The following is a 14,955-nucleotide window of genomic DNA, read 5'->3' on the forward strand; positions in this document are numbered from 1 at the left end:
TTTTCCATATTACATTTTATTTAAATTAAATTAAAAAAGACATATCAGTACGTTTCTTAGGCTTTGTAGTTAATGAATAACTTGTTTATTTTTAATATTAACACTTTTAATATACTTTGTTAAAGCCTTAAAGTTAAGTTAAATAAAACAAATATCAAGCTACTCTGTTTGATTTGTAAGTATACTAAACAAATATTTTATTTTGTTGATGATAACTTTAAAAAAAAAAATTTTATCTAAAGTTATACAATTATGACGTACATTATTAAGATCAATTTTTATTTTTAATCAAAACATATTTCACATACATTAAAATTAAACACAAAAATAGAATATAGTATTTTGAAGATAATTTTAAAATAAAGTTTCTATTTAAAACAAAGTCAAATGATTTATCATTAGCATATGTAGTTTTTTCATTGATAACTTTATTTATTACAAAATTAAAAGAGCTAGTACCAGTTTATACATATTTTTTTTGACATTTATTTCTAAACCGAATGAATTAGACTTAGTTTCTAAAGTTTTTTTTCAACAACTTTATCAAATGGAATTGCCTTATCTACAACTTTAGAACTTTTACTGCTTACAATATTAGAACTAACTTACTATTACCTTGAAAATAAAAACTTGCATTATCAACAATCTCATCATCAGAGCTATCTAAATTTGACCTTTAAACTTATGAACTTATAACTTTATCAACCAATTTCATTTTCCTAATAACATTACTTTCATCTTTACTATTTACAATATGAGAGGCTGAGCTAGATGGTATTTTAGCTCCTGTAAACATTTAAAACTTGTAACAACTACACCTAGAAAAAGATTATGAAAAACTTATCTTTAAGGATTACAAAAAATTTAATTACAAAATGTAAATTAAAAAAAAAAATTACTTAACAAATACTTTTTAAAACTTAGACTGTACAATACAACTTTAGATAAAAAATTAAATAAATAAATAAACAAGTAAAAAACCTTTAAAAACTGTCTCATTCATCCTTTGAATGCCATGACTGTTATTTAACCAGAATGATCTAACCAACTGTATATCTTTAAACTTAACACTTGCTGCCTTACAGTTTTCTAACTCATGACTACCTCCTTACAGGCTTCCCTCTGGTTAGTTGCAAAGAAAAAATTAAAGTTTTTACTATGCATAATATTAAAAAGCTTTTCTGTGTTTTTAAAAAGACATGTATTACTTTTTTGTTTTACCACCGTAAAAGTTTCAATAGTTAAGTTCACTAAAAGTTTCAGTATATACTAAATTTTATCTTAAGTCTAGATAAAACCAAAAAGTTGTAGTGTTACTAAATTTTTATTTTAAACAGAAGTTTTAAGAACAGAAATGTATTATACAAGCCGAACTTTAAGTAACCGAGCTTTGAGGTATTAAAAAAGTATATTAAAAGTGTTTATATTAAATTAAACAAGTTATTCATTAATAACAAAGTCTAAGAAAAGCATTGATATGTGTTTTATTAAATTTAAATAAATTTTAGTATGAAAAAGCATGAAATTGACACATGAGTATACTTTTATAAAGAAAAAATATGAAAAAAAAAAGTAAAACTTTGAGGTGTTTAAAAGTTATATTAAAAAAATTTCTTTACAAATAAACAAGTTATTCATTAGCTAAAAAGCCTAAGAAATGTATTGATATGTGTTTTATCAAAATTAAATAAAGTTTTATATGGAAAAGTATGAAATCAACACATGATAAAATTTGCAAAATATTTGCCTATTTTAGCAGTGTAATTACTCATGCGGAACGCTAGATGCTTGAATTTTCATAATCTTAGCCTAGAAATCTTAGCCCAAACAGATCACAATTCAAAACATAAACAAGATATTCTGGAGTTAATGATGAAGAGGCAAAAAAAGGTATTTTCAATGATATTTTCTGAGTAATCATGTTGGAGGGGGCCATAGTTATTTTAATTTGTTTAAAGGTTGCCTTTAAAAAATAGTTTGAGAAACCCTGTTCTAAATAATTAACATTCATCATACTTAAAACCAGGGGGTCAGCTGCAGTTGTAAGTTTTTTGGAAATGTTAAAATTCATAACATTATGCAAACTTATGCAAATGAGGTAAATTGATGATACAGCAGAATAACATGAACAATTATACCCTTATTGACCTTTTATTATTTTGAAAAATAAATTTAATTAAACTATTAATTGAACTATTCTTTTAAATTCAAAACAAATATAATTAAAATATTAGCCAATCGGAAGCCAACTTATAACTGCAGTATGGAAATCAGAAAGGGTTTATATATTTTTCTCATTGATATGTAATTAAATAAAATTTAGGAATATCTCACCTGTTTAAGAAAATCCCCTAAGTTAACCAAATTGTTTTATCTATAATGAAAAGAGAAAATCGCATACTATCACTGCAGTAGGGTCGCTTCAAAAAACTGCAAAAAACTTTCATTTACTAAACACAAATTTTTTTAAATATTATATTCTATTTAATTTATTAGAAATTTTTCAACAATTTTAATGATGTTACATTGAATTTTTTCTTGAAACTTGTATTTATTTTCACCTTGACTTTTCAAGACTCTGGTCAAGATAAAGACCCTTGACGATCTGGGTATAAGAAATTATAATTTTTAAAACCGCTAAGTTCACGCGATTGAGAAATTCTGAAAGGTAATAATAATAACTTTGTTGAACAACAAAAAAAAAGACAAAACTTCTCAAATTCAAATGGTTTAAGCGTTTGCTGCAGTTCTAAGGTCGCTTCTGATTGTTTATTATATTACTTATTTTAATATTATATTAAAAGTATTATTTTTTTGTTTTGTTTTTTTAAATACTTGGGTAAGGTGGGTTTAGGATAAGAGTGTAAATCAAAAGTTTTTGGTAAGGTGGGTTACCAATGTTTGTAATTTTCTGCTGTATTATCACTTTACCTCATTTGCATTATGTTAAGTATGAAAACATATTAATAACCTTACAACTGCAGCTGACCCAATAGTCTAACCTAACATACAAAAAAACTTTTCGGTCATTGAGTACACTATATTCTTAATTTGAAGAATCTTCAATGAGCTAAAGAACTCGAATCAAAACTTACATACTTGAGTAAGTCCTTAAGCAACTAATAAAATGTTTAAACTTTTTCAATTTTCTAGTACATAACTAAATAAAATGAAAATAAATTACTTCATGAAAATAAATTAGCTGATAAAAATTGAGAGTAATAAGGAATATTAAAAAAAAAAATAAAAATGAATTAGCAGACTAATTTGCAACAAAAACTGATAAACTTTTTAACTATAATGGTTGATAGAATAACAATCTTTGATTTCTTCAATATTTAAATAAATTTAAAACAACTTTTACTTAAAATTTTAAGTTTACTGAAATTTAAATATAAAGTTTTTTGTATAGAAAGGTCAACACTGTAATAGCAGTATGAGCTATTTATTTGTTATTTATTTTATTTTATTAACTATTATTATTATTTTGATATATAAATGTCTTTTGCCTTTCATTATTTATTTAATACATTTTTGATTAAACTATTACTACTATTTATTTGATAATTAGTTAAATTTCACTTTATTTGTAGTTATTTGTTACTATTTTTTCTATCAAATTTGTTTATTCTTGAATCATTATCACCATAGATTAGTTTTAGCTTGAAGGCTTGTTTACAAAATGTTAGCATTTTTTCCCTGTAAAAAAAATAAATCATAACTGTTATACTACTGCGGTGCACTACGATAGCTGTCTAGTTCTTATGAAGTTTATGAATTTAACTGTTCAAAATATAGTTAAAGGAAGATTACTGTATAATTTGTTTTTATTTATTTGTTTATGAATTTATAAATTTTTATATATGGAAATTTTCATCAAAGCCGGTACACAATGATATTTAAGGACCGAATCAGTATAATTGGTATTCGAAAAATCGTTTAACTTTCAAAATACTACATAAACATAGTTAAAAAAAAAAACAAATTAACCAGGGAAATTATATAATTAAAGGATAAAAATAATACATTCTATTTTTTTTTTCTTTTTTAAGTGGCACGCATGCGCCAGTGCACCTCCCCACGCTACGCCCCTTGTATCTACGACTGGTTTTGTAACTTTAAGTCTTCAACTCGAAATGTATTTATAATCATCTTTAGGACCCTTACCGCATCAGGCTACACATTAAACTATTATTTGAAGATGTTTTAATGATACTGTATAGATTAACGATTGCTCTTTTTAAGTGACGTTACATCTTTTTCAAACTAAGTTATTTAAAAAATATTTAAATTTAATGGAAGTTAAAGTTTAAATTTAAATGAAAAAATTGAAAAGACATTATCCATAGTGATGTCTTTAATTTTCGATAATTTAGTACAATGTAAAAAAGTTATAAAATAATAGTCATTAAAAATTTAAAATAATTTTAAAGAGTTATTTTTTAAAGTTTATTACTAAAAGCTAAAAAAACAGCTTTTAAAATAAAATTTTGCTACCTAACTGGAAAAAAATCTAAACACTCTCCTGATCAATATACAGTGTTTACATATATACAACATAATTAATGATTAGTAAAAAATATAATTAAGTTAAAAATAAATATATTTGTGATATGTAATACCGCAATAAGACTTATATATAATTTTTATTATTAATATAGAGTAGATTTAATTTGTGTTTAGATTTAATTTTTTATATTTACCAGTTTTTGAAAGTTCACTCTGATCAATTCTTAGCAAAAAAAAAAGTCCTTAACAAATTAAGTTCTTTCTATTCATATATAATTGTAGAATAATTGTTGACAAGGAATAATAGAAATGTGATCTTTTGAATTTTATTGGTTGAAAAGTTTGTTAATAATCACTAATATTGTTTAAACTTGTATTAAAAAGCTTAAAAGACAATATGAACATGATTAATGCTAAGTGTACACTTTAGTGTGGTTTGTTTTGTAGGTTTCATTTTGCTGGGCTTAACTAAAAAGTAGCTAAACAAAGGTTATAGTTAAAAACTCTTATAGATAACTTAGCACTAAATATAATTATTACAGATCATTTCAAATGCAATTAAGTTTGAAGTATATATCAGTCAATTAAGATAAGCAATTGTTTCTGATAACTTAAACCTTTTATTTACATATTATAGTTTATTGAACGACAAAACAAAAGACGCTCAAAATATTTGGTCCTAGGACCTGGTGCACAAAGAACATTTCGGTTATCGAGTAGCACACCACGGATACCTTTTAACGTCTTGTCCAAGACTAGTTTATATTCAAAAAAAATTGTGTATACTTAAATTACCAGATTCATAATAGAAAATAAACTTACATTTTTGTTAGACAGAAAACTACATATTTAAAAGAAAAGCTAACAAACTTCAAGACTATAGTAACTCTTTATTTTAAATATTCTAATTTATGAAGAAACTGTTAGTCTGTTTAATCAAACTTTTTTATCAAATGTAAGTTAGATACATCAAATTTACTAACAGTTTTACAGGTTTCTTTTAAAAACATTAATCATGAATAACTCTGATAAAAAGTCTGCAGGTAATTTTATTAGATTGTACAGAGAATTAAAAATAAATGTGTACTTATTGTAAAAAATTGTAATGTTGACTTAAAGCAGATTAAATTATATAACATATCGTTCAGATGTTAAAGAGTATAATTAATATCTTTTGCGAACTGTAAAATAAAAAAAAAAGAATTTAATAACATATTTGTATGAAAGTATAACTGAGGTAGTTAAAAAATTTCAAATGCTTACTTATACCACAATGACGGAGACTTAATGCTCTTTTAGTTTTAATTAATTTTAAGATTTTTAATGTTTTTCACCGCATTTATTTTAAAACTTCTTATCGTAAATTAAATCTATCATTTGACAAAAAATATTGTAGCAAACGAATCCGCAGTGGAAATAAATGCAGAATATGAAGTAGAGAGAATTGTTGCGTTGAGGTATGACGAGAAAGGAGATGCCTTATACCTAATAAAGTGGAGAGGTTATACCGAGTGAGTTTTTCTTCCTTAATTAATGACTTTAATTAATGATAATCCTTTAATTAATAATTTGTAATTAAAAAAATATGATTAGCTTTTAAAGGGTCTTATTGTAATTTTAAGATGTGTCCTTCTTATAATTGCTGAGTCAACTTCTTTTTAAAAAGCTTTATAAAATTTTTAACTTTTATCTCTAACCCACTTCATCTAAACATACTTAAAATAAATCAAAAAATAAATTTTAATAACTAAAAATTAAAAAATTATGAAAAAAAACTTTTTCATTTTGCTGACTTAACAAATATTAGGAGAAACACATCAACGCTTTGAAAAAACTCGTTACTGAAGTTACATATTCTTCAAACGATAGAAAAAAGGGTTGCCAAAAAACCTGGTATCCTGGAAAAACCTTGAATTTGAGAATTTATAAAATTAACCTTAAATTTTGAACAAAATCACTAAAAAAACCTGGATAAATCTGGAATTTTAAACAATTTTTACATGTTAAGCAGTAAAACTTTAATATGACACGAAAATCTACCATATAGATAAAAAAAAATTGTCATCATTAAAATTTAAAGTAGCTTTACAGTAATCTTTTCAATGTTGCTATACTACTTAGCACAGTTTTTAACGTTAAACTTACCTTTAAACTAAAAATAGACTCAAAAACGTGTACTTTAAAAAACCTGGAAGAAATTCAGAATACTTGGAAGAAATTTCTCAAAAAAAATTGGCAACCCTCAGAATAGTCACATTAAAACGCATTTTAAAACAAAGTTAGTTGACAAACCTTAAGTTTAAGTTTTTTACTTGTAATTTAAATTTTTTTTTGTTAAAGAATAATGTGTATAAATTATTTAAAAATTCAAAAATAAAAAAATGGGTAGAGATATCATCAGGGTTGCCATGGGTTAGGCTAAGTCAGTTTACTTGAAATAAATTCGAAAAATTCAGGCTAAGTTAGTGTTTTTGGGTTAAAAATGACCTTGAGTCATTTGCTTTATGGCGTCTGATTTATGGCAAAATGTCAAAATTTGTCAGTTCTAATATACAAAATTCCTTAATTTTTAAAGCCATTTAATGGTAAAAATTTAACAAAAAATCCTTCATATAGTCCGACTAAAATTGCAAAATTTCTTTGAAACATGAACTATTACCCTATTTGATTTAATTTGAGTATTTTAATTTAAATTTTTTGCCAGTAGTTTACTTTACATTTGTGACACTTAGAGATTATTTGCAAAGAGGTAAGCAGTGAGAAAAAATTATACCTAGTTCAGTGCGTTTTTTTTTTGTAATAGAATTTAACATGTTTGTTTTTACATTTTAATAACTTATTACTACAGCTATCTTTCGCTGTAGTACATATTCTGAACACAGCAGCCACTCAATAGAAAGTTTGTAGCTTAGAATTACTCGTCTAAATTAAAAAGAAACCTGACAAAAAGTTTTGTTTTGGTTCAAAAATGTGTACTTAATAAGAAGTGCCTATTAAAATGCGTACTTATCAAAGTATGCATATTCAGGACGCGTATTTAACTGAAAAAGTGTATTTTAAATGCGTATCCAAGAGGAAGTCAGGCTAATTCGGTCAAAATTTTGAAATATTAAGCTAAACTTTCAAAGTTTTGCGTGACAACTCTGTATCATATTTGAAATGAAAACACTAGCGAATCGAAAAGTGTTCTATTTTTAGTAAATAACTTATTAGTATTATTTACTAAGTCTAGTATATATATCAAACAAATATTCACATATTAGTAGAATGTTATGCAATTTACACAAAAGCAAATTTCAATAGTCTAAAAAAACGTTTACTTATCACTATATATAAAAACCAAGTATGTATCTTTAAAAATTCTTAATCAGAATTACAGAAATAAAACTATTTGCATTTATTATACATATTATAACTTGTCTTTGAAAAGGTTTGTTATATTTAGAAAATATTAAGCTATGTTATATTAGTTGCAAAGTTTCATAAAGTTTAAACGTTTTAATTTATAAAAATCGGAAGTTATTAAAGTAGCTACAATTGAAATACCAATCGATAAGGACAGGATTTGTAGTTAAGAATTCATAGCAATAACGTAATTTATAATACTTAACTACTATACACATTATCAGTAAATAAAATAACCTAAAAACTGTTGTTGATTGGTTTTATTTTTAGTAATCATAACACGTTGGAGCCGGAAGTACATTTTCGTCATGATGATTTGATCGGACTCATTACTGAAGGACCACAAGAAGAGATAAAAGCAGTAAAAAGAATGCCTTCCAAGGTTGTTAATGCTACTGATTCAAGATTAGATACTAGTTCTGATAGGAATGCAAAACGTAATGCTGATTTGAATGTTTCTAGTAGCAACGATGATCTGATAGCTGGTGTAAAAGGTTTACATATTGGCATGTAAAAGTTTTAAAAACCAATTACTAAGTATAATCCTCTGTAATGTTAACTAATTTATGAATTAATGTTAAAAAATCCTTTTTTTTTATAATTTTTTATTGCATAATATCTTTTTGAAACTAAGTTTAAGAAACTTTAAATCTATATTTATCATAATTTAAACTAATTCAGTAAGTTTTCCTACTATTGAGATTGTAAACAAAGATAATATTATTTAATTTTAAACTGGTTAAGTACCAATTACTAAGTATAATCCTCTGTAATGTTAACTAATTTATGAATTAATGTTAAAAAATCCTTTTTTTTTATAATTTTTTATTGCATAATATCTTTTTGAAACTAAGTTTAAGAAACTTTAAATCTATATTTATCATAATTTAAACTAATTCAGTAAGTTTTCCTACTATTGAGATTGTAAACAAAGATAATATTATTTAATTTTAAACTGGTTAAGTAAGCTCTAATTGATTTTTATGGATGCTGTTCATACAAATTTGAATTGAAAGTTGTAAATTTAAACAGATGAGTCATCAAAGTGGGAATCAAGAGATTTTAAGTTCTATTCCAAACATGAGCATTGGGAAGAGAGAAGATTGATTCCTCTCGAAAAAGTTGAAACCTGGGCAATTAAGATTTAAAAGGAAATGGAACAACTTGGAGTCGAGTAAATACTGTCTTTTACCCTCTTTTATTATTTTTATTTCGACCGTCTTTGGGTTATTTGGTCTTATTATTTTAAAACATATTCGTTTAGAAAACATGCATTATGATACTATTTGATATCTATAAAATACTTTTTGTTTAAATAATATAATTTGTGTTCTTCACTTTTTAGTGATCTTTACTAAAATAGTTTTGATTGCTTGTTTAGTTGTACTGTTATTTGTGTTAGTGTCTATCGTGAGTATTTTAGTTATATGTAAAAGCTAGCACATATTGTGAAATAAAGTACAGTTAAATCTCAGTTATTTATTACTTAAAAATGGTTAACTTGTACTTCTATGTCAATCGAAAATTCTGATTAGAAGAATATCTGAGTTAAAACGTTAATGTTAGCTTTTCTTATTGTTACACTTGACAGTTTATATATTTAAATTCTAGACTAAAACAACGAATTTAAATAAGATTAAAATAAATAGCTGCTGAAGAAATTTGTTGCTTTTCATCGAACCGATTATTTTTCTTTTAAATATATTTGCAGTAAAGCATCTAAAATAGACTAACCATTATAATATAAAGTATATAATGAGAAGTAAGCTGTTTATAATTATTTATTTAATTATATTGAAAACTTTTCAAAATTTTGTTATTCCTTAATCCTTCTACTTTATTTAGTTTTTATTTAGTTTTTTTTTTTTTTTTTTTTTTGGAAATCTGTCTCTTTGAAAAAAATCGCATATTTAAATTTAGTTTATTCTAAAGTTCCTTTTAATCGCAACTATCACAGATAAAATTGATTTAAAGCTAGCGACAGTCCATCATTTAATTTTACACATTTAGCATGACATATAAGTACTAAAAAACTGAACATTAAATTTCTAAGACTGTGCAAAGTCACAAAATAGCCTACAACTAAGCACAGTTCTGTTTTAGTTCAAAATTCATTGTTTGATTGAAATAAACGATACGGACATCAGATAGCATCTAAATATTGTACAATATCGCAAAACTTATCAACTATTCACTTTAAATGGTTTTTAAGACTGGTTATAATTGGACATAATATTCTACTTGAGGGGCGTGTTGTGACTTGTTTGCTGTGTGACCCCTGAAAAAACTGGAATAAACGTAACAAAAATTCGATTGATTTCTCTTAAATTGTTTACTACAATTTCATATCTGTATGTTAACTCCGGTGTCAGCAACACGCGGGCCAACTGAGATCCTCGAATAGTAAATCTGCGGCCCGCGAGTTTTTGTCTGTAATAGGATGCGGCTCACTAAAGATAGTTATGTGGTCCGCGAGCATGATGGTCTGGCACTCTAAAATTTATATTTTAAGATATTTTTTAATTAAAATTCTGTTTTATGACTTATTCCATTTTATGTCCCTTGTAAAAAGTATTCTACTAATTTTACCGCTTAAACTTAAAAAAACAGACTATTTATTTATAAGTAATTCTTCACTGTAGAAATATCAGGTTTATAATTTCTATATCTAAAAGTGTTAATTAGTTAAAACTATGGAATACTTTTCTAGCTTTGGTATTTTTTTGGTTTTTGTAAATTATTAGTTTAACATTATTGGATAAAATTAGTTAATGCACATTTTAGTAGTTTGAAACGTAAACTTAAGCTTCGCACAATAATTAACTAAAAAATTAGTTCTAATCACACTAAGCATTTTGCCGGACAGTTAATTTATAACTTTCCATCAAATAATTTTTTTCACTGCATTTTTATTTAAAATTCAATCTAGTGTTGGACACTTATGCAAAATTTTGTTTTCCTTTAGGTGTCCAAATTTTGATAAGTTATAGAAATTAATGTTTTACACTTGACATTATGTTTTTTATTTTAAAAAACAAAAAATAAATATAATAAAACTAATTCCCAATGAAAAATGCTTTTCACAAACAAAATAAGTGTTAATTTATAATTATTGTGTTTCTGATTACTTAATTGAACTGGAAATAACTTGCTAGCTAAGGGAAAATGTGAGATTTAAAATGAATGATTGCGTGATCTAAAAAGTCCCAAGTCCATTAAAAATTCCAGGAAGAAAATCGAAAAACTATAAATACGCCCAACCAGAGCGTGAATTAGGTCATTTTACCTCGAAACAAGCACGAAGCGACACTCTGCTGCTCGCAAATTTGAGCGTTAGTCGCCATCTTGGAAAAGCTAGCTGATCTCCGGGAAAACCTTCTCTTGGCGCTCTGAGCATAAGTTGCCATTTTGGAAAAGCTAGATGATCTCCGGCAAAACTTTCTTATTCAAGTGTTTGTTTTTTGTTTGAAACATTTACTTTGTACTTAACTTTATAGTTTCGTAGTTTTTTTACCTTGTTCTATATACACTTTGTATACCTACTTTAGCAACGTAGACGGGGTGTACAACTCGATTTGAGTTGTTAATGTGCCATACTCATTAGCTAACGCATACTGTAGCAGACAAGCTGTCCTCCAGCAACACCTTCCAGTTTGGATCAAGTTAAACATTAAACTCCACGCATAAGCCCACGCATTTAGTGGCATAAACTTATTACTTTTATCTTTCATTTTCTTTATTTCGATATTGTATCTTTTTATCTCGCGCGCTCTATATCCGGTGTCAACAAGGAAGTATAAGTCCCTACGTTCTCAACCAGTAAACTGTACGAGCAACCATTTGTTACAGCACAACTAGAATTGTGAACTGCAAGAAGCCTTCTCAAGTGGTAAACTTTTCTTATTGTGTCTTTCTTGTATTGTGTAATAAAGCATATAGATATTTGTTAGTCTATATTTAAACTTATATTATAAGTGAAATGGTAAGGGAATTAGCTCTTAAACCCTCTCGCACTCGGTCGCAGACCGAGGTAGCAACTAAATATAAAGATGGCCCCGAAGCTACTGCTAATCTGGATCCAGTCAAAACTGCCGAACCTGTTACAAAGGCGGTTTCACATAAAGCTAGAGACCTCAGTAGTTTGGAGTACATCACTAGCTTAAAATTTTATTTTGCCAGTTTAGAGTTAGTCTTCATAAGTTTATTATTTTGAAAAAAATGAAAAATTTTAGTATTTTAAGTTAAGTACTTATGTAATCACAATAATAATAATGGTGTTAGTACTTGATTAGGATTATTCATTTTAATTAGATTTTATGAATTTTATTTTCATTTTTAAAGTATTAAGGTTAATTTACTTAAGCTAACTTTTTTGTCTCAAAATGTAGCCTTGTTTGAAAAAGATAGCGTAAATTTCAAAAGTCAGCCAATTTTTTTAACAGTAAAATTAAATATTTTAAGTTTTTGATCTAATTTAGTTTATTGATTTGAAACAGTAAAGTTTTATCAGATATTTTTAGGTATTAAACAATAAATAAAATAGGATTGTATTCTAGTTATAGAAATATTTATTAAAATGAGATTGATAAGGACAATTATAAAAAGTAGCTTAAAATTACTTTTTAAGCTCGTTGGTTTTGTTGCTAGGTAACAGTTAAGTAGTTAAATTACTAAGCAAAGAATATTAGTTTACTAAACAGATAGTGAGGTCATTAATACGGAAATAGCAACTTTAGCTTTTAATAATAAACAATACACTATATAAATATTCAAAACTCTGACTGACCCATGTATCAAACTGATTAAAGCTAAAACTGCGGCCTGCGAAGATGTTTCAATTTCAAAATTTGACCGCGAGTATCTCCAGCCTGCCGACCCCTGTGTCAACTGATGTCAAGTAAAACTTAGATTATATTTTCATAGAACTACGTCTCATGAGGTAGTGCTATGTATTTTTTTTTTTGTAGAAAAAATACAATAGTTTTTTAATTACTAATGAATAACATTTGAAAAAGGAAATTTCCATTCAAAATTAGTTAATCAAAAAAGTTTAAAAAAACTATTTAAACTATTCTAAAACTCGAAGCACTTAGTTTTTAGCTAGAAAACTTTTCACCTAATCACATAATGTTTTTATTTTTTCAACATAAGAAAAACCATATCTTAACAATTTTTTTTTGGAAATTTGTAATATATTATTCTTTTTTATATTTTAATTTAGTTTGTTTTGGGTATGAGTTTGATTTTCAGCTAATTATTTTAACAGGAACTGTTTGAATAAATAATTTATTTACATATCATTGAATATGTTTTTCTTTTACTAAGACGACTTAATTACTATTATTGATTAGTGCTTCGTTATTAGTTTCTTATGTATAAAATAGTTCGTTATAAATGTTAGCTTTACAATGTAAGGTAGAATTTTAACATTGTCAATATTAACAGGAGTTAAGATTATGTTTTATTTTTTTAATTTAAACTAAAAAAATAGATTACTTTTAAGGAACTTAAGTCTTTTTATACTGGTAAATTTAAATTATTTAAAGTTTAAATATTTTTATGTATCGGAAAAATTTTTAGAATGTTTATAATTTTTAAAGTGTAATATTAAAAGTTTCTACAGAAAGTACTTAATAATTATTCAAAAAAAAAATTGTATCTCCAGCAAAAAACGTCTAGACACGCCCCTTCTGTACTGAATAACAAGTGAACTGTTAAAGTTCAATTTTTGCTCGGATTGGTAAAATTTTAAATTTAATTTATAGTTTACATTTTTGTAATCCTAACTAAGGGAAATTTTTAAGTTTTTCAATCAATGAAGAAAATCCATTGAAGTGAGATAGTCCATAAGTTTTCATGTGCAGACTATTTAAATTTGTGAAATTCTATAATACTAACTAATTTTATTTCTCTCATTTAATATTTATTTTTTCAAACTACCTTTAATACTTATGTAACCTTGTTAATTACCTACATATGTAATTTAATTTTTGAAAATTTTTAGAAATTTATTTAGATATGGCTACAGTAAGTTTATAACTACAGTAATTTTTGTCCTTTTGAAAGACCTTTTTTAATAAGTATAATTTTTTGTACAACCATAATCTTATTATTTAAATCTACAAAAATATTTTAATTTTTCAAATATATACCTTTTTTAAGATGTTGCTGCTTCAAAATTTTTAAAGAAATTAAGTTGTTATGTTTATGCTCAAATCACCATTGTACAAGGAAAAAAATGTTCTAGCAATTATTGTCAAAATATATGTGTGGAGGAAGCCTCTTCGGTCATCAAGTTACACACATGTTGACTGAAAACACTCTTATAAGCTTTCTAATTTAAAATAAAATTGAAGTTTAACATGTTTTTTAATTTATTAAGTCAGGGTTGCCACTTTACCTGGAAACCTGGAAAAACCTTGAAATACCTGGATTTTGACAATTTAGCCTAAAATAACCTGGAAAAACCTGGAATTTGACAAATTTTGAAAAAAACCTGGAAAAACCTGGAATTTTAATAATTTTAACATTTTAAGTAGTAAAATTTTGATTTGACACAAAAAATCTATCATATAACTAAGATTCTTTGTCATCATCAAAAATTTTTTTATTAAAAAACATATTTAAAGTAACTTAACTGTTTTTTACTGTACATTAATCAATATTTTAAAACTATTTAACACAGTTTCTTAATTAGAAATTAACCTAAAACTAAAAATAGACCTAAAAATGTGTACTTTTAAAAACCTGGAAGAAATTTGGAAAACCTGGAAAATATTTGAAAAAACGAGTTGCAACCCAGATTAAGTCAAACAAAATCATTAACTAAAGTTGAAAAAGTTATTAGCATTCTTTTTTAAGCTTATAGCTGCCAATATTGACCATGAAAGCTATAGTCTACCATGGGCACCATACCATTTCCTTCCTTAGATTTTAATTATCTTTTATGCCAGGGTTTCCCAAACTGGTCCAAGTAGCCCCCTTGGGAAATTACAGTAATTTAGGGGGCATGATCAGTGAAAGTGCCACAGAGGGGCCATG

Source organism: Thalia democratica, chromosome 4 (genome assembly GCF_965202585.1).
Source record: "Thalia democratica chromosome 4, ktThaDemo2.hap1.1, whole genome shotgun sequence".
In the NCBI taxonomy this organism is placed as follows: domain Eukaryota; kingdom Metazoa; phylum Chordata; class Thaliacea; order Salpida; family Salpidae; genus Thalia; species Thalia democratica.